The sequence below is a fragment of the Polistes fuscatus genome, unplaced genomic scaffold (genome assembly GCF_010416935.1).
Source record: "Polistes fuscatus isolate 324 unplaced genomic scaffold, CU_Pfus_HIC Scaffold23, whole genome shotgun sequence".
In the NCBI taxonomy this organism is placed as follows: Eukaryota; Metazoa; Arthropoda; class Insecta; order Hymenoptera; family Vespidae; genus Polistes; species Polistes fuscatus.
The window spans coordinates 2330459-2354995 of record NW_025113100.1 but is presented as its reverse complement, the minus strand read 5'-3'; the positions used below and the strand labels follow the sequence as shown (position 1 = coordinate 2354995).

Below are 24537 nucleotides of genomic sequence, written 5' to 3'. Positions count from 1 at the left end.
AATATCTCGATTTTATACTAATCGATACATTTATTTTATTTTTCCATATATATACATAGTTTTCAGTATTATTTGTAGATATATAAGAGATGTAAGATAATTGAAAAATGTCAATTTTAAATTCGTAATTTTAATACTTTGTCGGATAAAGGGGTTAATATCTCGATTTTATACTAATCGATACATTTATTTTTCCATATGTACACATAGTTTTCAGTATTATTTGTAGATATATAAGAGATGTAAGATAATTGAAAAATGTCAATTTTAAATTCGTAATTTTAATACTTTGTCGGATAAAGGGGTTAATATCTCGATTTTATACTAATCGATACATTTATTTTTCCATATGTACACATAGTTTTCAGTATTATTTGTAGATATATAAGAGATCTAAGATAATTGAAAAATATTAATTTCAAGTAACGCATCGATATTACAAAAAAGAAAAAAAAAATAGAAAGACCCATGGAAAAGTTACTTGAAATAATTTCTTTGATATCTTTTACTTTTTTTTTTTTTTTAGAAAGTCCTTCAAATTATTTCTCTCTCATCTTTTTTCCTACTTAGGCTTGTCATTTTGCTTCATCCGATTGCGAGTAATTTTTTTCGTTCGGTAGAATGGAACGAGGATAAACTACACGAACACTTACGCGAGAAAACAACTAGCCGACCCCCCATTGTCGTTTTACGAATTACGTTTCTCCTCTATCTAATATAAGACTCGCTATTTTTTTCAAGCAAATTTATTCATTGCCTCAGTTTTCCTTGTTTGACATTCTATCTCTCTCTCTCTCTCTCTCTCTCTCTTTCTTTCTTCCTCGCTTTTAAGAGACTCGACAAATTTCTAACAAAGATTGCTAATCCTCCTAATTTCAACATAGGATGTAAAAACTAATTAACATTAATGTATCATACTTTTAATTTATCTTTTATATATCCACTTTGGCAGATACGTTATTCAGTCGTTGTTTAGTTTTTTTAGTTCTCAAACAAAAATACGAATTTGACCAAGATTTAACTAACGAACAACTTTATCCTCATATTTTTTTTCTCCTCGTAAAATTTGTATTTCGATCATTGGGCCCCTTGTTTCTTCCTTTTTACTTGAACTCTAATTTTCCTGTCAATTTTACTGGAATATTCGAGTAATTAATTATACAATATTTTGATATTTGATGTATTGGTCGAATCAAGGCCTTACATACGTCCAGAATTTTTCGATAATCGATTTTTTTTGTTTAACAGATCGTTCTTCTCTATAGTTTTAAGCTTATTTCCGTGAAAATCGATTGCCAAAAATTCCCCATAGATCCAAAGTTATGGTAGAAAATGTGACTCTGCCCTACGAGAGTTTTGGTACGCGCAGATAGCTAGCTGTCCTTTGTTCGAGACACTTCAAACTTTAAACGCGTTTTTTCTCGAAACTACTTTTTCCGCCACGGTCGTCACGATAACTCGTACAGTTTTTAATATTTTTTAATGCGATGTTTTTTTTTTCTAAATATTCCAAATCGTTTTCTCTATAGTTGCGTCGCGAGCCCGATTTGGAATACTTTGATTTCAAAATTGTTGAAAAATAATTGAAGTGTGTCAAATTTATGACGTAAAACAACGCATACTTTTTTTTCAAACTGCCGTAAATTGCTACATTTTCCGAAATTCCAAATTCCGTCTCGACCGAACTATAACTATAACTTTATTTTACGAGAATTTTGTTAAATACTGTAAATCGATCAAAATTTACTGGACGTCGACTTTTTTTTCTTACAATTAGTGTTAAGGATCACGTAATTTTTTATATAGTAATTTTTGTAAAAATAAAATTGAAATAAAATTGTATATGAACTTTAAATACCAATCAAAAATGCGCACTATTTATTTGTATTAATTTCAATTGTTATCCTTACTCGCAAAAAATTGTTTTCTTTTAGCGCATTTTTGACACTGCTAAACATGTAAATTCTTAATTAGAAAACGTATAACATACTTACGAATTAAACTAATTGTAAGTGTCGTAGGAAAATTGTACGAGTTAAAAAATTGTTTGTATTATTTAATTACGTGTTTAAACATAACAATTTTAGGACAACAATGTATAAATATTAAGTATAGTTTATTCATAAGAATATATATCTTCGAAATATATAAAACTCGTGAACCAAAAACGATCAAAAATGCTGATGAAGTTCCAATAAAATGGACGAAACGTTCAACAAAATCGAAATAACGTTTTAAAAGATTTTGTCAACCCCTTCCAATTTTCCTACGACACTTACTTTAATCATTTTATTTTCCGAACACGATAAAAATTAATTAAATCAAAGAAACTTACGAATGTTTCATTAAGGGGTTACACGCAGTTAGAATTATCAAAAAATCGATTTTTTTTTTTGCATTTTCGGAATGTACATATATTTAAGTATATTCTCTGAAAATTTCAAATTGATCCGGCAAATATTCTTCACTTCGTGTAAGCTGCAAACAAAAATTTGTAACTACGCGTAAACGTCTCTTTGAAACTTTAAACTTGTTTTTCTCAAAACGGTATTTTCAAAGTCGGTGATCTCGATTTTTCAGAAATAACTCAACCGATTTGTCTTATATTTTTTACACAATATTCTTAGATATATTCCTCGGATATTGACGGGAGAAATAAGATTTAAAAAAACTATTACTATTTTTTTTTTACAATTTAGAGCGAAAATTTCAGTCAAAAACGAAACATTTTGTTCAGATAGACGCCATTTTGTCAAAAATCCAAATTTTTAATATTCCTCCCGTTAATACTTACATTAATCTATCCTTTAAAAGAATCCACCATTTTTTTTATTTCGGTTAATCAAAACCACCGAAGTGGAGATCACCGCCAAGCGCCTATTTTTAGAGAAAGTTCAGGAAATCATCTACAGGAGCGGTGCACATTAATATTTTGACATAATCGACGCGCTATTGTATTCTTAAAAGTAGTCTCTATTTGAATTACCATCACTTATAATCGATAAATTAAAACATTTTTCTATAAAAAAATTCATAAAAAAACGTGTTTTTTGAGCCACGCAACTATAACCCCTTAAGAAACAGTACTTATCTTATGAGTCTTAATGCGTTAGTCAATCTCAAGCATTCTTCCCATTTCACTTCTCTTTCTTTCTAAATGTTTTGGCTAAGGAAAGATCATAGAGAACGATGTTAGTACCATAACAGGCACCGTCGACATCAAGAATCGTGCCAAGTAATAACCCTCCGGCTATTCTGCTATCTTTACGCCCTCGTGTACTTCCTTGCCCTTCCAACTTCCAACGCTTTCTCTCTCTCTCTCTCTCTCTCTCTCTCTCTCTCTTTCTTTCTTTCTTTCTCTTTTACACTCATTCTAGAACGTAAGCAAGTACTCAAGGTTTCTTTTTTCTCTCTCTCGCTCTCTGTCTGTCTGTCTGTCTGTCTGTCTCTCTCTCTCTCTCTCTCTCTCTCTCTTTCTTTCATTCTCTCGTTTACTCATTTCTCTTTTACTCATTCACTCACCCTCTCGAGGGAAGACTCGTATCCTTCGATATACTCCAAAAGAAAAAGGAGAAGAATGAGAGAGAGAGAGAGAGAGAGAGAAACTTGGGGTGCGCTCCCTCGTGCGGGAAATAGCTCGACCTTGACCTTTAACCGTCGTCCCACGATCTCGTGTTTAAGGGAGGACCGAAGTGACGGCAGTGGAAGCCTCGAGAACCTCGGGAACCTCGGGAAAACGTTGAGAAATGTTTCGTTATCGATCACGGTATATACTTATACGAATAAGAAAATGGAAGAAAAGAAAAAAAAAGATTCGAATGAGAAACAGATTTTTAATTTCAATTCAATATTTTCATTATCAAACTCATTTCATTCATTCGATTCATTTCAAAACTCAATTCATTTCATTTCAATCGATATTTTTATTATCAAACATTTGAGCCGTTTATTTTGAAAGTGGCCTAACTCCATATAACCTTAAATTGAGATATTTAAAGGTTTGCGTTTCAATGCAATTGAAAATATACGTAAAGAATAACAATGAGTTATGTTGCTTAAGTGTATCTAAAGGTGTTCAATTTACAGTTCCTATTAAAATAATGGCAATTATTAAGTGAATAATATGCGTTTTCTTAGCAAGAATGGAGTTAGGCCACTTTCAAAATTAACAACCAGATTCGTTATAAAATTTGAAGGAACCGAAGTCCATTAAACATAATTTAAGATCCTTCAAATTGCGAAAAAACAATACTTATTTTATTTTACATATCTTTATAACACTTTAAAAACATAAATTATGCGATTGAAAATATTTTTTACAAACATAAATTACAAAACAATTTTCTACTCATATACATTTTGTGTATGTGAAAGGGATTTAAAGAAATCATGATGTTCCGGTGGTATATATCGTAATAAGTCAATTATGTCCTTGAATTTTGCGGTTGTAATTCGTCTTATATTTTTATACAGTGGTGTCAATACAATATTTTCGAATTTTCTTGGTCTACCCCGACGTGGTATTAAATTCAGGACTTTCAAATTTTCGTTCTCATTCATTGATGTCTTATAGAAAATCTTATTCATTTTTGACAAAACGCATCCAACATATTTTTAACCAGTTTATTGGTTCTCCGTTAGAATTCTTGACCCTTTTAAAAATTGCATCTTCTAATAATTTTGTTAATACAAAATCTTCTTGTCTCATTTCATGTACAATAAAGTTATTACCTTTCCGACACTTTTTGATAATATTGTAATACTCTCGGGAGACAAACGGTAAATTATTTTTTTTTAATGCCATTTCTACCACACCAAAATTTCTACTCCTAATGGAGTTAGGCCACTTTCAAAATAAACGGTTCAGTGATTCAACTAATTCTGAAAACTTATGTGTCCAGAATTACCGTATTTACTCGGAATATAAAAAATCTTAAATGCTTTATTGATAGATAATTTGAAGCTGTACATATTACCGTGGGTAACCGGAAAAAAATGAAAAATGGAGTTAGGCCACTTTCAAAATAAACGGCTCATTTATACAATTATCGAATTAATTAATAATTCGTGCTATCAACTAGAAAAATAGTATATTTTCGTGTAATAAAGAAGGAAATAATGAGAGAAGAAAGAAAATATATGGTGGTGGATCAACGAGCCAAGGTTTTTCTCTTCATTTTTTTGATTTCCTTTACCATCTTTTATCTTTGTTTCTTTCTTTTTGAAGGATATAAAAGAATGAATAAACGAAAAAATTTTTGTTACGACGAGAGGAAGAGGTATCTGTATCATAGCAGGGAGAAAAAAGAAAAAAAAGAAAAAGAGAGGTCGTATTATAGTTAATCCCTTTTACTGAGGAACAGAAACAGAACTGACTCGCCACGGATTAATATCCAGGGACGTATATAAGCGCATACTTTTCAAAAGGGAGATTACGTTTTTGTTATCGAGGCAAGTTTTTTCATCCTTTCTTCTTCTCCCCTTTTCTATCTCTCTTTCTCTCTCTCTTTCTCTCTCTTTTATCACAAGTCCAACGTGAACGTTACAAAAATTAATTTCGAACACAGACCTTCGTCAAAGGGAACTCAGATTGTGCGATTAAGGGATAAAATTAAGTAATCGAAAAAAATAGGAAAGAGAAAAGAAAAATAAACCAAACAAAAAATACTTATGTACGTACGCGCGTAAGAAGTTATACTTCTTTGCCGTACCAAAACGAACATAACCTCAATAACCTCAAAAATAACTTCAAAAAAATAATTAATATTAAATAATTATTATTATTAATAATAAATAATATAATAAAATTATTATTAATATAAATATATAAATATATAAATTATTATCAATAATAAATAATAATAATAATAAGAAGTTATACTTCTTTTGCGTACCAAAACGAACATAACCTCAATAACCTCAAAAATAACTTCACAAAAAACTTCAAAGAAAAAAAATAACTTAAAAAAAAATAATAATATTATTATATATATAAGAAAGAATAAAAAAAAGAAAAAGAAAATATCAAAATAGATATCAGTCCACACTAAATATAAGAAAGATATTGAATTACTTGACGCGTCAACAGCCATGGCGCGGTTACAGCATTAGTTCTCGCTCGATCATTTAAGTAAAGAGGCGCTGAGTACGATTAGTATTTGGATGGGTGACCCGCTTGAGAAAAAAAGGGGAAGAAGAAAAGAAGACAACTTCATGCCGTATATTTGAAATCGCTTTGCCGCGCGTCGTAAATACCGAACTAACTTCATGGTGTCGTTTTTCCAGACGCTCGGAACAAAATCACTCCCCATTACATTTTCCCCAACGCGCCAAAAGAAGTATAACTTCAAAAAAATAGAAAAGAAAATCAAAAGCACTTTAATGAAATATCATCGAATAATACTACTACTACCATCTTAGTTCTTTTCTATTCATAAATTGAACAAAATTTGGATATTGGTTTAATAGAGTAAAAAATGTATTCGCATAAATGAATAGTCGAATTCTCGAGAAGATAGAAGAATTAAAAAGAGAGTGTGAGAGAGTGAGAGAGAGAGAGAGAAAGATAAACGCGAAGTAAGGTACGATGGCTTTGGGCTATTCTGGTTTAATTAATTCATTAATTAAACGTCTGTGGTCGTACAGCTATGAATCCGAAGGCGCTTTGACGTGGTTTGAGTCAAATGGAAATGGACTTTAGCCGTTCATGAATTAAACGCGTTGGATATACGATGAAAAAAAATCTTTCTTCCATCAAGAGAGGATTACAGGAGTATCCAACTATTTCGAAAAAAAACTGACCGAAACAGCGTTTTACTGTGCGAGGTCACGCCATTATTGTGACCAGAGCCAGTACCTTTAACCATTACACACACCCTCCCCCCCCTCTTCTCCCATTTCCATCCCATTTCCATCCCCTTTTTCTGTCACCTACCTCAACTAAAAGTGCTGGGATAATATAATATTAAATGCATTTAACAAAATGTTTGTACACGGCTTACACTTTTCCATTGCCATTTCCCTTAGTTTACAAAGATTTATAAAAAGTGATATAAAATGAATTTCAAATTGCTCTTTCGGAAAATAGAATTATTTGTAATGTTAAAATGATGCAAGATCAAAAGAACGTTCGAAAATAATTTTTAACCCGTCCAAATTTCCTATTATATCTATTTTAATTTCTTTTTAGTTTTATTTTCTGGGCAAGATAAGAAACAAATTTAAGTTAAAATGATAATTAGAGAATATGATCAAAGAAAGAGAGAGAGAGAGAGAGAGGGGCAGGTGGCTTATATATGAAAGAATTCTCTCAATTTTGTTTATATATCTTCTTTTAACCGATGAAATATAATCGTATAGATTAAAATAGAAATAATATTGACGTTATCGGTTATTATTAACAATGAAATAAAAATTGTTGAACGCAATGGTACCTAAGGATTATTATATTCGTTCAAAATAATATATATATAAAAGTTGAATCATCTCGTCGATTAGAATGAATCATCGATTTTTAATGCTATACGATAAAAATAAAAATGATATAAAATGAATTTCAAATTGCCCTTTCGGAAAATAGAATTATTTGTAATGTTAAAATGATGCAAGATCAAAAGAACGTTCGAAAATAATTTTTAACCCGTCCAAATTTCCTATTATACCTATTTTAATAGTTTTATTTTCTGGACAAGATAAGAAACAAATTTAAGTTAAAATGATAATTAGAGAATATGATCAAAGAAAGAGAGAGAGAGAGAGAGAGGCAGGTGGCCTATATGTGAAAGAATTCTATCAATTTTGTTTATATATCTTCTTTTAATTGATGAAATATAATCGTATAGATTAAAATAAAAATAATATTGACGTTATCGGTTATTATTAACAATGAAATGAAAATTGTTGGACACAATGGTACCTAAGGATTATTATATTCGTTCAAAATAATATATATATAAAAGTTGAATAAACTCATCGATTCGAATGAATCATCGATTTTTAATGCCATACGATCAAATTATTCATAAATACGGACATAAATTTCGACAAATCTCATTAATTATAAACGAGAACACGTGGAAACTGTATATTATACATTGAACGTATAAAGGAATAGAAAGAGAGAGAGAGAGAGAGATTATATTTATGGTATTTCGATTTGAAAATGATTCATATCAAACATCCTACGTTTGCTGTTTTGTTCGAACAATCGTTTAAACCACGGAATGTCAAAGTTCGCGATAGAATCTTCGCTCGATATCTCATTCAACGCAGCAGCAGCAGCCACGCAACTCGCGGAGGAATAAGTTTCATTTGAAATTTCGGTTCAATAACGGAATATACCAAGCTGCTGCTACTGCTGCTGATGCTGATGCTGCTGCTGCACCACAAGTTTCAACGAGAAGAAACTTTATCTGATTTCCTTCAACCTTTGATAACGATTAGCCCCAATATTAAAAAACATATATTCGTATCTGGAGATGATGATGATTTCGAGTGAAAGAAATCCCGTAGAAGAAATGATCGTAAAACCGGAACCAATCATAATTGCAAAACTGTCGAGAAACGTTTGAACAACGTGTTTACAAGAATTATGCGTTGAAGTAAGGTAACGAGCGAGGAAAAATAAAAAGGAGAGGTGTTAAGGGAGGAAATAAGGAAGAAAAATTATTGGCGGTCTTGAAGTGGGCCGACAAGGACGAGGTCGCGAGGGCTGCCTAATCGAGCCCGGTTCTTATAGGTGTTGTGCAGAAAGAAAGATAGATAGATAGATAGATAGAAAGATAGATAGAGAGAGAGAGAGTGAGAGGGAGGGTGAGGAGAGAGAGGGAGGGGGAGAAACAGGGTGCAGCAAAAGGGATATATACGGCTGCAGAGTGCAGGCGCATCCCCGGGCAGCAGAGCAATGGTGGATGCACGATGGAAGGGTGGGTGCGAGGGTGGCGAGCAGGTACCGGGTCGCGAGCCTGCAAGAGAACGAGAGAGAGAGAGAGAGGGAAGGTGTGCGACAAGGCAAGGATTCGCTTCCGTGTCCCAGTAGCACTAATGACCGCCATCCTCCCCTCTTTTCGATGACTCGTAGCATTCTCCCCACCCGGCAGCCATTCGCCCTTGCCAGTACAGTCCCCCCACTCTTTTCTCACTTAGCTCTCTCTCTCTTTTGAACTTTTGCGCTGGCGCACGACACATCCAGGATGACTCCGAGTTACGTCACACGCAGATCGTCGAGAGCGTGCGACCCGATAGTTTCTTCCCCGAGCACTCTACCCCTACTCTCTTAACCAACCTACCCCCACCAAGTTCCTTTGGATACTCCCCTTTATACCGTTCTCCCGAGAGAAATACACACGGCGCAGGAACGACAAGACGTTGTTTGTAGGTGTTAGTAACGACACAGAGTAGCTGCCTTGCTACTGCTGCTGAGATAGTGGTGTGTGCTGGAAGTGGTAGTGGTGGTGGTGGTGGTGCTGCTGCTGGTGCTGGTACTGATGGTGGTGGTGGTAGTGGTACTAGTGTGGTGAGATAGTAGTTATGTAGTACACGTAACGATATAGGGATAGTATCCGTCGTCGTCGTTGTGTATATACATCTCTTTTTCACTATACCGGCTAGCATTCGGTGAGTCCGAACTGGAAGCCGCCAGTCTCTGTTGGTATATCGGAGCTGCGCGTTCTCTCGCCTTTCTCGTTTTTCGAACTCTCTCTCTCTCTCGTGTAACGCGTTTCCCGAGCGAGTTTACTCTGGGTAACAGTAATATCGTACAGTAGTTCAATGATCATTGTTCAAACGTTCGTAAATTATCTTCTAGTCGTATAATAATTGTTCGATCAAGAATACATATATATATATATACGCACACACATACTATCATATTATTATATATATATATATATATTTTTCTTTACTTATTGTGCATCTCCTGTTCTTCTACATTTCTACTTGGTCTGCACATTTATTTAGGAAAAGACATACGGAAAACCCATAAAAATACACGTACGTAGCCTGCTGTAACAGAACAACGAGCGTGTGTGTTTGTTGCTGCTGTTGCTGCATACGTGCATGCTCAAGTTTCCAAGGAAAGCACTAACCTCTCTCTGAGGGCTAACGTAACGTGCCCACAAAGTGTGTGTCTGTGTGTATGGGTGTGTGCGTGCGTGCGCGCGCTTGTTCCTTCCTTCCTTCGTTTATTGGTTTGTTTGTTTGATGTGAATTTAACAAATACCAGGGGTATGTAAGTAAGTTATACGATATTTAGGTGCATACTGGGTACATCTTGCGCGAGTGTGTATTTGTGTGTCTGTGTGTGTATGTACACGCACTACTGATTCGCGTGTTCTTAGAAAAAATTCAAGAAAGAGAGAGATAATTAAAAGTAGTGATATTCGTTAAGATTAGACGAAAACAAAAGGTGTGCGTGTCACACTAGTAGCATGATGATTTTTTTTTGTTTATCCTCTCTTTCTCTGAATTTTTTGAATTTTTTGTTTCTTCTATCGTATTCAAAAGTAAAAAAACAAAAAGATAATGTTCAACCAATTAGAGATTTCTATCGAAAATTAATCGAATCTATTCCGTCGCGTTTAAACTCTATTTTGATTTTGCGTTACGTGCGATCGATTTTAGGTCAAACGTATAAGTATAGTAATTAGAGTAAACGTTTAGTATCTTGCAATTATTTCGCGACGATGCACATGAGATCGCTGTCTTTCTTTTTTTTTTTTCATCTCTTCGTTTTATTCGAATCTCAAATATACTAGAAATATTTTACGCATTTATATTTTATCTGTGTAATGGTACTTCTTAAAAAAAGAAAAAAGATATTTATACGAGTTTTAGAAATCCGCTTATTACGAATTAATTTCGAATTATAGGCAAGAGTAATCGTTTGAAATTACGAAAGGATAAACGTCGTTGACAGTTATACAATTTCACTATCTGTATTTCGTAAAGCTACTGAATCGTTGTTATGCTTCGCGTATTAGACACAACTATTACCATATGTGTACCCTGCGTGCGCATAGACACACACACACACATATATAATTTCGTTTAGTCAATTTTATTACTTCTTCCCCCATCGTTTCTTTACGATTCCGAGTATAATTTCAGAAAATGAGATAAATTATATTACAATGTCTTAGTATTTGAACGTTCAAAAAATAACTTATTTATTATCATGTATCTCATGATTCTAAGATACATTATTATACAAAAGTAAGAAATAAATCTTATTTTCTGTCTCTCTTTCTCTCTGTTTCTTAACGTTCATAACCTATTTCTCGACAAAAAGACTGTTTGTTAAATTGATATAGGTTAGATTGAATCATACGAATCATTTTCGGGAGAGACAGTTCTAATATCTTGCCAGTGTATGTGTGTTGTATGAGTGTAAAATAAACCATTAGAGATTTATATTTGGCATAGGTATGTCGTATGATTTACGGACACCATTTTGAAGGCTCTTTTGCACCCTCTTTCTCTCTCTCTCCCTCTCTCTTATTTGTGCCCGTCCGTCAGGTGTCGTAATTGGCCCAGATTCCGGTTAATTCACCAATAGGCTGTCACTGTCGCTACTGGCGGTAGCGACTGTACTTTTATATATCGTAGGACAGCTGCGCGTTAACATTTCGTAATACCCTAACCCACGAAACATTGCGAATTGATAAACACATATTTCTATGTATATATATACTTATATACATTTTACAATTAAAGATTACAATATTTATACGATAAAAATATATTATTATTATTGTTATTATTATTATATTTTTTTCGTAAAAATATTGAAATGTATATATGTACTTATATACATTTTACAATGAATTATTACAATATTTATGCGATAAAAATATATTATTATTATTGTTATTATATTTTTTTCGTAAAAATATTGAAATCTTTTTACACGTATCTCGTTTAGATTTGTTGAAATCGTTCGTAAACGAGAGGAGAAATATATTTGTCGTCTTTTTATTTTGTCAATCATTTTTATTTTTATTTTTTCTCAAGGTTTCCTGATAACGATCGTAAACATTTGCGCGAATGACAGTGCATATATATATTTTTTGTTGTTTCTTTTACTTTTCTTTCTCTCTTATACAATTTTTATACATCCGATCGTTTATACACGTGCACTTTCGTGGTTTTTTTTCGTATTACAATTGGTATTACGAAATCATATAAATAATCTGTGGTAAAGGAAAGAGGGACAAAAAAAAATGTATTCAAAGAATATCACGAGATATCTTATTTCATTGGATGTTAGAAAAAAAAAAATAAAACAGGAAGAGGAAAGGCGTAATGATATTTTCACTTTTGTTAAGACGACAAAAAAATCGTGTTCGAGGTGTATACTTTAACGTTAGCTAATAAATACGAACACACACACACACACACTTGAAGAAGATACCACCGAGACCTTGCATATTAGTATGTTACTCGAGAAATATGCGCGACAATGACGATGACATAGTACGTAATATCGCGTAATACGTCTTCTCACGTGTTATTACATATATATGTGTATGTGTATATACATACAAATACATTTATACAGATATATGTATTCTCTTATAGTTCCATAGTTTGTGTCAGACGATTAATGTTGAAATAACGCACAATATCTTATTCTTACATTAGTTTTTCGATAAAGCAAAAAAAAAAGGAATAAGAATTAAATAAAAAGAATAAGAATTAAATAAAAATTATATATATTTATTATATAATTAAATAAAACACATATATGTGTATACTCTTATAGTTCAATAGTTTGTGTCAGACGATTATGTTGAAATAACGCACAATATCTTCTTCTTCTTCTTCTTACATTAGTTTTTCGATAAAGCAAAAAAAGGAATAAGAATTAAATAAAAATTATATATATTTATTATATAATTAAATAAAACACATATATATGTATACTCTTATAGTTCAATAGTTTGTGTCAGACGATTAATGTTGAAATAACGCACAATATCCTATTCTTACATTAGTTTTTCGATAAAGCAAAAAAAAAGGAATAAGAATTAAATAAAAATTATATATTTATTATATAATTAAATAAAACACATATATATGTATACTCTTATAGTTCAATAGTTTGTGTCGGACGATTAATGTTGAAATAACGCACAATATCCTATTCTTACATTATTATATAATTTATATAATATTATTTATTTATAATTTATTTATATTATATTATTTATTTATTTATAATTTATTTATAATTTATATAATTTTATTTATTCATATTTATTATATAATTAAGTTAAGCACATATATGTGTATACTCTTATAGTTCAATACTTTGTGTCAGACAAATGTTAAAATATAATGTTGAATATAATGTTGAATATAATGTTGAATATAATGTTGAATATAATGTTGAATATAATGTTGAATATAATGTTGAATATAATGTTGAATATAATGTTGAATATAATGTTGAAATAACGCACAGTATTCTCTTCTTACATTAGTTTTTCGATAAAAAAAAAGAAAAAAAAGGAATAAGAATTAAATAAAATCGGACGTATGAGAAAAATCAACAAAAAAACAATTATTAAAAATAATTCGTATGAAAAAAGTAAGAAAATCATTGAGAAATGATTGAACGATGGCCGAGTTTTTTTTTCTTTTTGGAGGTGGGAGAAAAAGAGACGGAACGAGTCCAAAGAAGAACGAAAAAGAGAAAGAGAGAGAGAGAGAGGAATATATACTTTGTGCGAGAATCGATCGGCAGTCTAATCGATTCGATACTCCCACGCCCGTTCCAATCAGTGCCCCGTACGAGTTATACAAGACGTTGTGATTGGTTGATTCTCTCTCTCTCTTTCTCTCTCTTTCTCTCTCTCTTTCTCTCTCTCTCTTTCTTATAGTACACGAAATTCGTTATAAATGATTTTTCCCAAAACACGTGTTCTTTCTAATTAAAAAATTCGAAATAAAAGTAATAGAATAGATAAATATTTTCGATCCGTATTTATCAGGTTATAGTGATCGTTAACGCTCGAGATCGAACTAATGAGGGAAAGGAATCAGGATAAAAAGTGGCGACCGTTCGAAGAAAGTTTTCCGGTTCTATAATTACATTAAATTTGTTGTTTCTTCTAAGACTACGACGTTAGCTTTCACTCGTTAATTATAAAGTTCCACCGAATATAACCGAAATCGATTTTTTCGATTGTTCTTATCGTTCGAAGTAGGTCGAAGAATGTATTAGAAGACATTTTTGTAAAGAAACAAAAAAAAAACAAAATATAGATAACTTAGTCGCCGCGAAAATTATCGTGGAATATAATTATTAAATACGTAAATAAACAAACGCGGTGAGATACCTTGGAAACAATTACGGAGATAACTTATCTATTTTTTCGCGCAATATAAATAATTTCTAGTATTGATCGATGATAACAAATTTGGTAAGAAAAAAAAAAGAATTGTTTGTGCAAATAAAATAAGTTCCGTTTTTTTTTTTTTTTTTTTTTCTTAAATAAAAATAAAATTTAGTTTCTCGTGAAAAAGAGACGTGTAAAAAAAAATAATAAGAGTACGTGTATAGAGTTTTGTTTTAAAACCGTATTACTTTGTACGCAATATAAACAATATCTAATATTGATCGATGATTACAAATTTGGTAGAAAAAAAATAAAAAAAAGAAAAGAATTGATTGTGCAAATAAAATAAGTTCCGTTTTTTTTTCTTAAATAAAAATAAAATTTAGTTTCTCGTGAAAAAGGGACGTGTAAAAAAAAAGGAAAAATAAGAGTACGTATATAGAGTTTTGTTTTATAACCGTATTACTTTGTACAAGAGAAGATAATGTTAGTAGTAACCCGAGGGGGAAACCTAGCTAGTGCTTTCCTAATCTAACGGGCGCAGAATTAATTTTAGCTCTTCCAGTAGTTCAACCTCTCTCGGCTTGGCTTCCCTCCTACGTAGGAAACATGACGTAGCGAATCTCGGATTTTCGCGTGGCCGTGTAAATAAATAAACGTCTCTTTTGTCTTCCTACCGTGCCATATCTTTTCATCTTCATATTTTTCCTTATTCTTCTTTCCTTTTTTCTATTTTTTTTTCTCTATTTTTTTTCTTCCCCCTCCTCTCTTTTTTATACTATCGTATTTTTACGATTTGCTGCAATAAGAGGTGAAACGAAACGAAAAAAAAACATGAAAAAATATATTCAAATTTATAAAATTCATTCGGAGTTAGTGATATTAACCCTTTGCACTCGAGTGGCGCCGATACGGCGCCCGGTAGCCTATTTCAAGTGTCAACTCAACCAAAACTAATTACAGAGTGTAGTATTTATCAAAGTTTGTTTTTTTCGACATATAAATGAATAAACCGATGATATTGATTATTTCTATACGCTTGTTTGTTTATAAATGTTTTTACAGTACCTGTAAAATGTCTACTTTAATTTGGCCGAAATCGTCTCTCGAGTTGCTGGTTCGCGCAAGAGAAAAAGGCCTCGAGTGCAAAGGGTTAATATTAAATTAATAATATTAATTATATAATTTTATAATTATTATAATATTAACCCTTTGCACTCGAGCGGCGCCGATACGGCGCCCGGTAGCCTATTTCAAGTGTCAACTCAACCAAAACTAATTACAGAGTGTAGTATTTATCAAAGTTTGTTTTTTTCGACATATAAATGAATAAACCGATGATATTTGATTATTTCTATACGCTTGTTTGTTTATAAATGTTTTTAAAGTACCCGTAAAATGTCTACTTAATTTGGCCGAAATCGTCGTCGAGTGCAAAGGGTTAATAAATATTTATAAATAAATATGTATTTAATAAATATGTATTTAATGTATATGGGCGGGTCCATAATGGGTCATGGGTCGATCGTTCGCAACGTAACGTGCCAATTCGCGCTTGATATTGATCTGAGCTTTTCCAACCACCTTACGAATGACCCAGGTGACCTGGTTCTCTGGCACTGTTCGTTCTAAAGTATCTACTTCTAATACTAATTCTTATATTGCCCTATTATATCCACGTTCTGTCTTTTCCATTTAATATCTAAACAATATTTTGAGAACGAACATTAATCCAAATTATATTTTACATTTGATCGATAAAATTTATTTCAACAAAATTATCGCCATTTGACATGCTAATAATTCAAACGTCTTGTATAATTATTATAAATACCCTATTGTTAAGATATTATAATACTAAACGGTATTTATGTTTTTATGAATGTGACTATTTTTTTTTTGTTTCAAAAATTATTAAGATATTACAAAGATTAAAATAATACACACACACACATATATTCGATATAATTCTTAATATTTCTTTTATTTATAAACATTCATTAGTTTATAATCATTACAATAATATATTAATCATTATTTATTTGTCAGAAAATATTCAATTGCAAAATACAATTGCAAATTGAAAAGAAAATAAATATTTAGGTAACATTTGGATTAACGTGAATGAGTCGAATAGAGAAAGGATTGATTTATCTAGTGGATTATACGTTTATAGTTGATTCTTCCGAATATATCGAGCTTGTGCAGGCCTCATAGTATGAAAGCACGCTTTGCAGGGGTCAACTTTCGAAGAACAATTGTGCATTCATGGGTCCAATTATCTCTCTCTCTCTCTCTCTCTCTTTCTCTTTCTCTCTCGTTCTACGCGCGTGCGCACGTATGTGGTGTGTCTGTATGTGTGCTGTTTGCCCATCTTTTTTTACGCAGGAAGTAAAAAGTAGAAACGTGAAACGATCAATCGATTATTTTTCTTCTTTTTTTTTAAATTTAATGATAATTAATTAATTATTTATTAAAATTAATTATTTAATAAATTAATATTAAATATAAAATAATAAAATATTAAATATAAAATATAAATATAATATATAAAACATTATTTAATAAATATTAAAATTAATTATTTAATAAATAATTAATTTAATTCTTTTTTTATAAATATAATTTTTTTAAATATAAGACACGTCAGTCTCATCATTCTCATTTTTTTTCTCATTCTCTCTCTCTTTCTCTCTTTCTCTCTCGATAAAATGAGAATCCAGAGAATTTCAAGAAGGAATAGGGAAAAAAAAGGGAGAAAATGGAAAATGTATTTAGCACGATCAATATGTCGTCTACCCTTCTGCCTCTTTTTTTTCTTTTCTTTCCTTTTTTTTTTTTTTAATCACTTTTTTTACTTTCATTCCAGCACTAATGACCGTCTAAATTACTCTCGTCTCGTTTAAGCAAGCGTTCCACTTATCGATAATTTCTTTTCACCCTATTCTTCTCTCCCTTTCGTAATTTTTTTTTAAATTAACTCATATTTTTGGAAAAAAAATATTATTATCATTTAAAGTATTTTTATCGAAAAGTACAAAAAAAACTGGTGTGTGTACTTATGTACTCACGTAAGAAGTTATACTTCTTTGGCGTACCAAAACGACTATAACCTCAATAACCTCAAAAATAACTTCAAAAAAATAATTAATATTAAAAATTAGTATTATTATAAAATAATATATAAAATTATTATTATATAAATATATAATATATAAATTATTATCAATAATAAATAATAATAATAAGAAGAAGTTATACTTCTTTGCCGTAACAAAACGAATATAACCTCAATAACCTCAAAAATAACTTCTAAAAAATAATTAATATTAAATAATTATATTATTAATAATAAATAATATAATAATTATTATAATATAAATATATCAATATATAAAATTATATCAATAATAAATAATAATAATAAGAAGAAGTTATACTTCTTTGGCGTACCAAAACGAATATAACCTCAATAACCTCAAAAATAACTTCAAAAAATAATTAATAATAATTATTATTATTAATAATAATAATATAATAAAATTATATTAATATAAATATATACTATATAAAATTATTATCAATAATAAATATAATAATAATAAGAAGTTATACTTCTTTGGCGTACCAAAACGAATATAACTTCAATAACCTCAAAAATAACTTCAAAAAAAACTTCAAAGAGAAAAAATAACTTAAAAAAAGAATAATTATATTATATATAAGAAAGAATAAAAAAAAGAAAAAGAAATATCAAAATATAGATATCAGTCCACACTGAATATAAGAGAGATAAATCGAATTACTTGACGCGTCAACAGCCATGGCGCGGTTACAGCATTAGTTCTCGCTCGATCATTTTAAGTAAAGCAGCGCTGAGTACGATTAGTATTGGATGGGTGACCCGCTTGAGAAAAAAAGGGGAAGAAGAAAAGAAGACAACTTCATGCCGTATACTTGAAATCGCTTTGCCCGCGCGTCGTAAATACCGACAAACTTCATGGTGTCGTTTTTCCAGACGCTAGGAACAAAATCACTCCCCATTACATTTTCCCCAACGCGCCAAAAGAAGTATAACTTCAAAAATGATGAAAAGATAGACAAAATTATCCCATTGGTTTTCGAACAAACTCATATTAACATAAATCATTCAAGGTTTTTATTACAAAGTTATAAAATAATTTGTAATACTTGCGTAAATGTGGTATTTGAGAAGTGATATTTAACACAATTGTGCGTAAATTATCTTGGAATATTCATATTATCTTGGAATGATTCAACGTATTCTTATCTGAACAGTAGATTGGCTCGCCTAAATCACCTGATCTCACTCCACTAGATTTGAATTTGTGGAGGGGGAAAATTAAAAGAACAAAAATTCGACGATGCTATGTTCCGCATGCAGTTTTGTAGAAATTAACAGAAATTTATTACGCGATTAAAAAAAAAACAATTTTAAATTGTTAAAAACAATTTAACAATTTTATAAGAATTTTTATATTTTTATTTTATAGATAATTTTATACAATATTACAACGTTTTCAAAGAATAAAACATTTAAGTAGTTTAACACGATGAAAATTTGTTATAAACTTTAAATAAAACTTTAAATGACATTTATTTTCATATATGAAATTATCTTGTTACATTTGAGTAACGTTTCTATGATAAAATTGGAGACACCCTGTATATGGTGACCTTCTGATCGATGATAGAAAGTCAACGTACCTCCCATTTCCAATCGATTCGATGTTCTACATTGATGCATGTCGTTAGTTGTTCGAACGATGAAGAAGAAGAAAGAAAATGACTGGCATTAAACAAACAAGTTGATTTCATTCGAAGGTTTAAATTGTGTTAGTTTTTTAATTTGTCGTTGAAAATAACGAAAGTCTAGTAATAATCCTTGAATAATAAAATATCAATTATATTGTTAAATAAATTAATTAAATTCAAAGTTAATATTAATTTCTAATTTTTCACAATAGATATTTTATTAATAATTATTATTTTCATTTTTTCTATTACAATGTTGTTAATCGTGATGCGAGGTATAATAAAAAAAACATTATTTCGCGTATAAAATAAAAATAAAATATTATATATATTTAAAAGGAATAATGAATGAATATCAATATTGTTAAATAAATTTGATTACTATTCAAAGTTATAAAATTAATTTCTAATTTTCACGATAGATATTTATTAATATAATTATTTTCACTTTTCCTATTACAATTTTGTTAATCGTGATGCGAGGTATAATAAAAAAACCCATTATTTTCGAGTATAAAATAAAAATAAAACTATTATTATATATTTAAAAGAAATAATGCATGAAATATCAATTATATTGTTAAATAAATTAATTAAATTCAAAGTTAATATTAATTTCTAATTTTTCACGATAGATATTTTATTAATAATTATTATTTTCATTTTTTCTATTACAATTTTGTTAATCGTGATGCGAGGTATAATAAAAAAAAAACCATTATTTTCGAGTATAAAATAAAAATAAAATATTTATATATATTTAAAAGAAATAATGCATGAAATATCAATTATATTGTTAAATAAATTAATTAAATTCGAAGTTATAAAATTAATTTCTAATTTTTCATAATAGATATTTTATATAATTATTATAACTTTCACAACAACAAGTTTTATCAACATTTAACTATTTTATATATAGATATTTATTATATAATAATTATTTTCACTTTTCTCATTACAATTTTGTTAATCTTGATACGAGGTATAATAAAAAAAAAACCATATTTTCGAGTATGAAATAAAAATAAAATATTTATTTATATTTAAAAGAAATAATGAATGAAATATCAATTATATACATTCAAAGTTATAAAATTAATTTCTAATTTTTTAAAATAGATATTTTATTAATAATTATTATTTTCACTTTTCCCATTAAAATTTTGTTAATCTTGATACGAGGTATAATAAAAAAAAACCATTATTTTCGAGTATAAAATAAAAATAAAATATTTATATAATAAACAAAGTTAAAAAAAAAGAAAATATATATTTATATATATATTTAAAAGGAATAATGAAATACATCAGGGGCAGCCACTTAAACGTTTCCTGTTTGTAATTTATTATCGCAAAAACGAGTGATGATAACGTTCGGATAATCGCGGCGTATTGACATGCGAGTTTTTAAGGATTCCCCTTATCAGAGGTACACGCCATGTTTTACGAAATATATATTCGTGTCGCGTTCGAAAGAACTTTCGTGAACGTTGATATTTCGCGTGTTTTTGTCCTATATAAATCTAATAATATAACTCAATTTAAAAAATGTTATTGTTCAAATAAACAAAACAAAAAAAAATGTTAATAAAAAGACAACGTTAATAATTTTTCAAAACTGATCGTCAATTATTTATTACGAAATATTTATCATAAATTTCGGGTTATCCTTCATAAACACAGGATGTTTTCCAATATCAAAATATTAAATAATATAAAAAAAATAATAAAATATTAAATAATCGAAATATCAAATTATTTTATTTTATTTAAATCAATTGTCCAATATCAAAATATTTTTAAAAAAGATCCTAACCGCATTTGTGTTTTACTAATCGTCTCATTCTATCTTCCTATTAATTATATAAAAAGAAAAAAAAGAAAAAAAATAAAGAAAGATAAAGAAAGATAAAGAAACGTGTTTCACGTTAAAAGAAAAGAAAAAAAAAAGAGAAAAAAAAAGTAGTCTCATGACGTATACTATTCTCGACCACTTTCATTAATTTATTTACAAGATCTCGTTTAAAATAGATTATGCATTATAAACCAACTTTCGGAGTAAGATCAGAAAAAAACTCAAACATGGCGGCGGTTTAATTAAATCTACCTTACCGACGGAGGATTATTATAATTTTATTATCACAATTATTATTATTATTATTATTATTATTATTATTAATTGAAGTCTTGGCTTATTAACATATTAAAATTAAATATAGAATAATAATCTGGGTCTGGGTTTAGATTATAGGTTAGTATCTAGATTTCATATGGAAAATCACTTGGTCGTTCAATGGTGAAAGCTATGATCAGTTTTCATTGTGGTTATATTGCAAAAAGTGGTAATACGTTAAGATATAGATCTTTCTATACATTTTTATCATTTTTATTTTGACGTTAGCAAAATGGCGTAATGGTAAACGAACGAACAAACAAACAAAAATCATAAACAAAGCAAAATAATATACGTGTGTCATCGAGTTTTATCAGGATAAGACATTTTTTTCAGAAATAAATCATAGGAATGTGTAACCAATATTATTTGTTTTCATATCTCTATTCACAAATAAAAACAACACAAGCTTTTCTTCGATGATGTTTCATGATTTTTTTTTTCTTTCTTTCTTTCTTTTGTTTTCTTTTTTATTTTTTTATTTTTTCTTTTCAAACTTTCCTTATCTTTTCGAAGAAGAAATAATTGGTACGATAGTACTCGTTAACTTCTGTGGAAAATCTTACGTTAAGATAATAATCGAGATCCTATCATCATAAGTATAATCATAATCTCGTGAATCACACGTGGCCAATAGAATCTATTACTTCTTTTCCCACCCCCCCTTCTTTCTCCTTCCCTTACCTCATTCACCTTTTTATCCGACAATGATAATTATCATTGCGATCGTGCTTATTGAATATCTATGCTTACTCAATTAATTATCATTTTTTAGAACTGCTTTTTATCGATCACCGTGACTTCATTTAACATTTTTCTGTGTTGATTATTTTAAGAAACAAGATATTACGACAGATATATATATATATATACGTGAGATTAATATAGAATAGTTCTAAATATTATGAAAAATTGAGAAAACATTTAATATAAACACACACACGCACAAATTTTATTTATATATTATATTATGTATTATTAATAATTATCAAATACAGAATAATATTAAATGATACGTTATTATTATTATTTGAGATATATAAAATTATTATCAAAATTAATATCACGTATTCCAATAATTCTAATAATTACAATTTATAGTAATATTTCTAGTGATTACTTAGAAATATAAAATGTATACATGTATATATTTATTTAAATACTGCAAATTTCCAAATTATTTATTAAACCACAATATACATATGGTTTTTATCGATCACCGTGACTTCATTTAACATTTTTCTGTTAGATTATTATATATATACGTGAGATTAATATAGAATAGTTCTAAATATTATGAAAAATTGAGAAAACATTTAATATAAGCACACACACACACACAAATTTTATTTATATATTATATGATTTATTATTAATAAATATCAAATACAGAATAATATTAAATGATACATTATTATTATTATTTGAGATATTTAAAATTAATATCAAAATTAATATCACGTAGTTTAATAATAAAATTATTAGAATAAAATTAATATCACATATTCCAATAATTCTAATAATTACAATTTCTAGTAATATTTCTAGTGATTACTTAGAAATATTAAAGGATACATGTATATATTTATTTAAATATTATTATTTGAGATATAGATATATATATATAATTAATATCAAAATTAATAATTTAATTATTAGAATAAAATTAATATAAAAAATTAATATCACAAATTCCAATAATTCTAATAATTACAATTTATAGTAATATTTCTAGTAATATTTCTAGTGATTACTTAGAAATATAAAAAGTATACATGTATATATATTTATTTAAATACTGTAAATTTCCAAATAATTTATTAAACCACAATATACATATTATAATTCGACAATTAGATTTAATCTAATATTATTATTATTATGATTACAGATCGATCTACAAGTGTGGAATTTATTAAAGGAACTTTACTGGCCGAAAACGACAACAAGGTAATACAAACAAAAATTATTGTAAAATTGACGATATATATTGATGAAAGATGTATAGAAAATGATAGGAACATGATTAATGAGTATTTTTTTTTGTTCTTTCTCGTACAATTAAAAGTATTATTGTTAATATCGATAACGATAAGATCGATAAAAGACAAGAACTACGATAATTTCGGATCTCAGTTCGGCAAGAAGTGTCGCGAAACGGAATGCGTACTCGTGACATTTGAAAACGTATCTTAATTTAAAACAGTAGATCGGAAGGTGAGCTGGCTAGGGGTGGTTGGCAGTCCTCAAAGGAACGCAACGATTGCCACATCTCGTATTTTGGCAGTCTTCTATTGCCTTTCATTCTTCTTCTTCTTCTTCTTCTTCTCATCTCAATGATATCTTTTGTAACATTATATTTTTACAAAGATTAATCGTATATTTTTGTATAAAAATTAGTCATTTGGACAGGTACATTACAACACATCATTTATTTGATAATTTACAATTTTAATATTATATCATTTTCTTTAAATCGATTTTAAATGAATAATTATAAAACGAAATATTCATAATTTCAATAATTTTCAAATAGATGAAATTCGAAAAATAAAAAAAATAAAAAGAAACCCGAAATGAAAGAGTAATAAAATGGAAAAAAAAAGAAAAACAAAAATCTTAAATTGATTTTAATATATTATAAAATTATATATTACAAATATTAATTATTATATTATAAATAATTAATATATTATATTATAAATAATTATTATATTATAAATATTAAATTATATATTATAAATATTCATAATTTCAATAATTTTCAAATATATGAAATTCGAAAAATAAAAAAAATAAAAAAAAACATGAAATGAAAGAATAATAAAATGGAAAAAAAGAAAAACAAAAATCTTAATCGATTTAATATATTATAAAATTATATATTATAAATATAATTATTACATTATAAAAATTAATAGATATATTAATAATAATTATTATATTATAAATATTAAATTATATATTATGAAATAATTAGTTTCAATAATTTTCAAATATATGAAATTCGAAAAATAAAAAAATAAAATAAAAAAAAAACACAAAATGAAAGAGTAATAAAATAAAAAAAAAATAAAAAAAAAGAAAAACAAAAATCTTAAATCGATTTTAATATATTATAAAATTATATAGTATAAAGAATTATTAATTATAAATAATATAGTTATTAATAATAATTATTATATTATAAATATTAAATTATATATTATAAATATTCATAATTTCAATAAATTTCAAATATATGAA

The 24537-nt window shown here is 28.5% G+C and overlaps 1 long non-coding RNA gene across 1 annotated transcript; it reads left to right on the top strand.

Annotated features, from left to right (window-relative positions):
- Positions 1 to 9621: 9621 nt before the first annotated feature.
- Positions 9622 to 23494, top strand: LOC122518139. Its single transcript, XR_006303982.1, has 2 exons — positions 9622 to 9785; positions 23183 to 23494. It is a non-coding gene; the product is annotated as an uncharacterized LOC122518139 (long non-coding RNA).
- The last annotated feature ends 1043 nt before the right edge of the window (positions 23495 to 24537 follow it).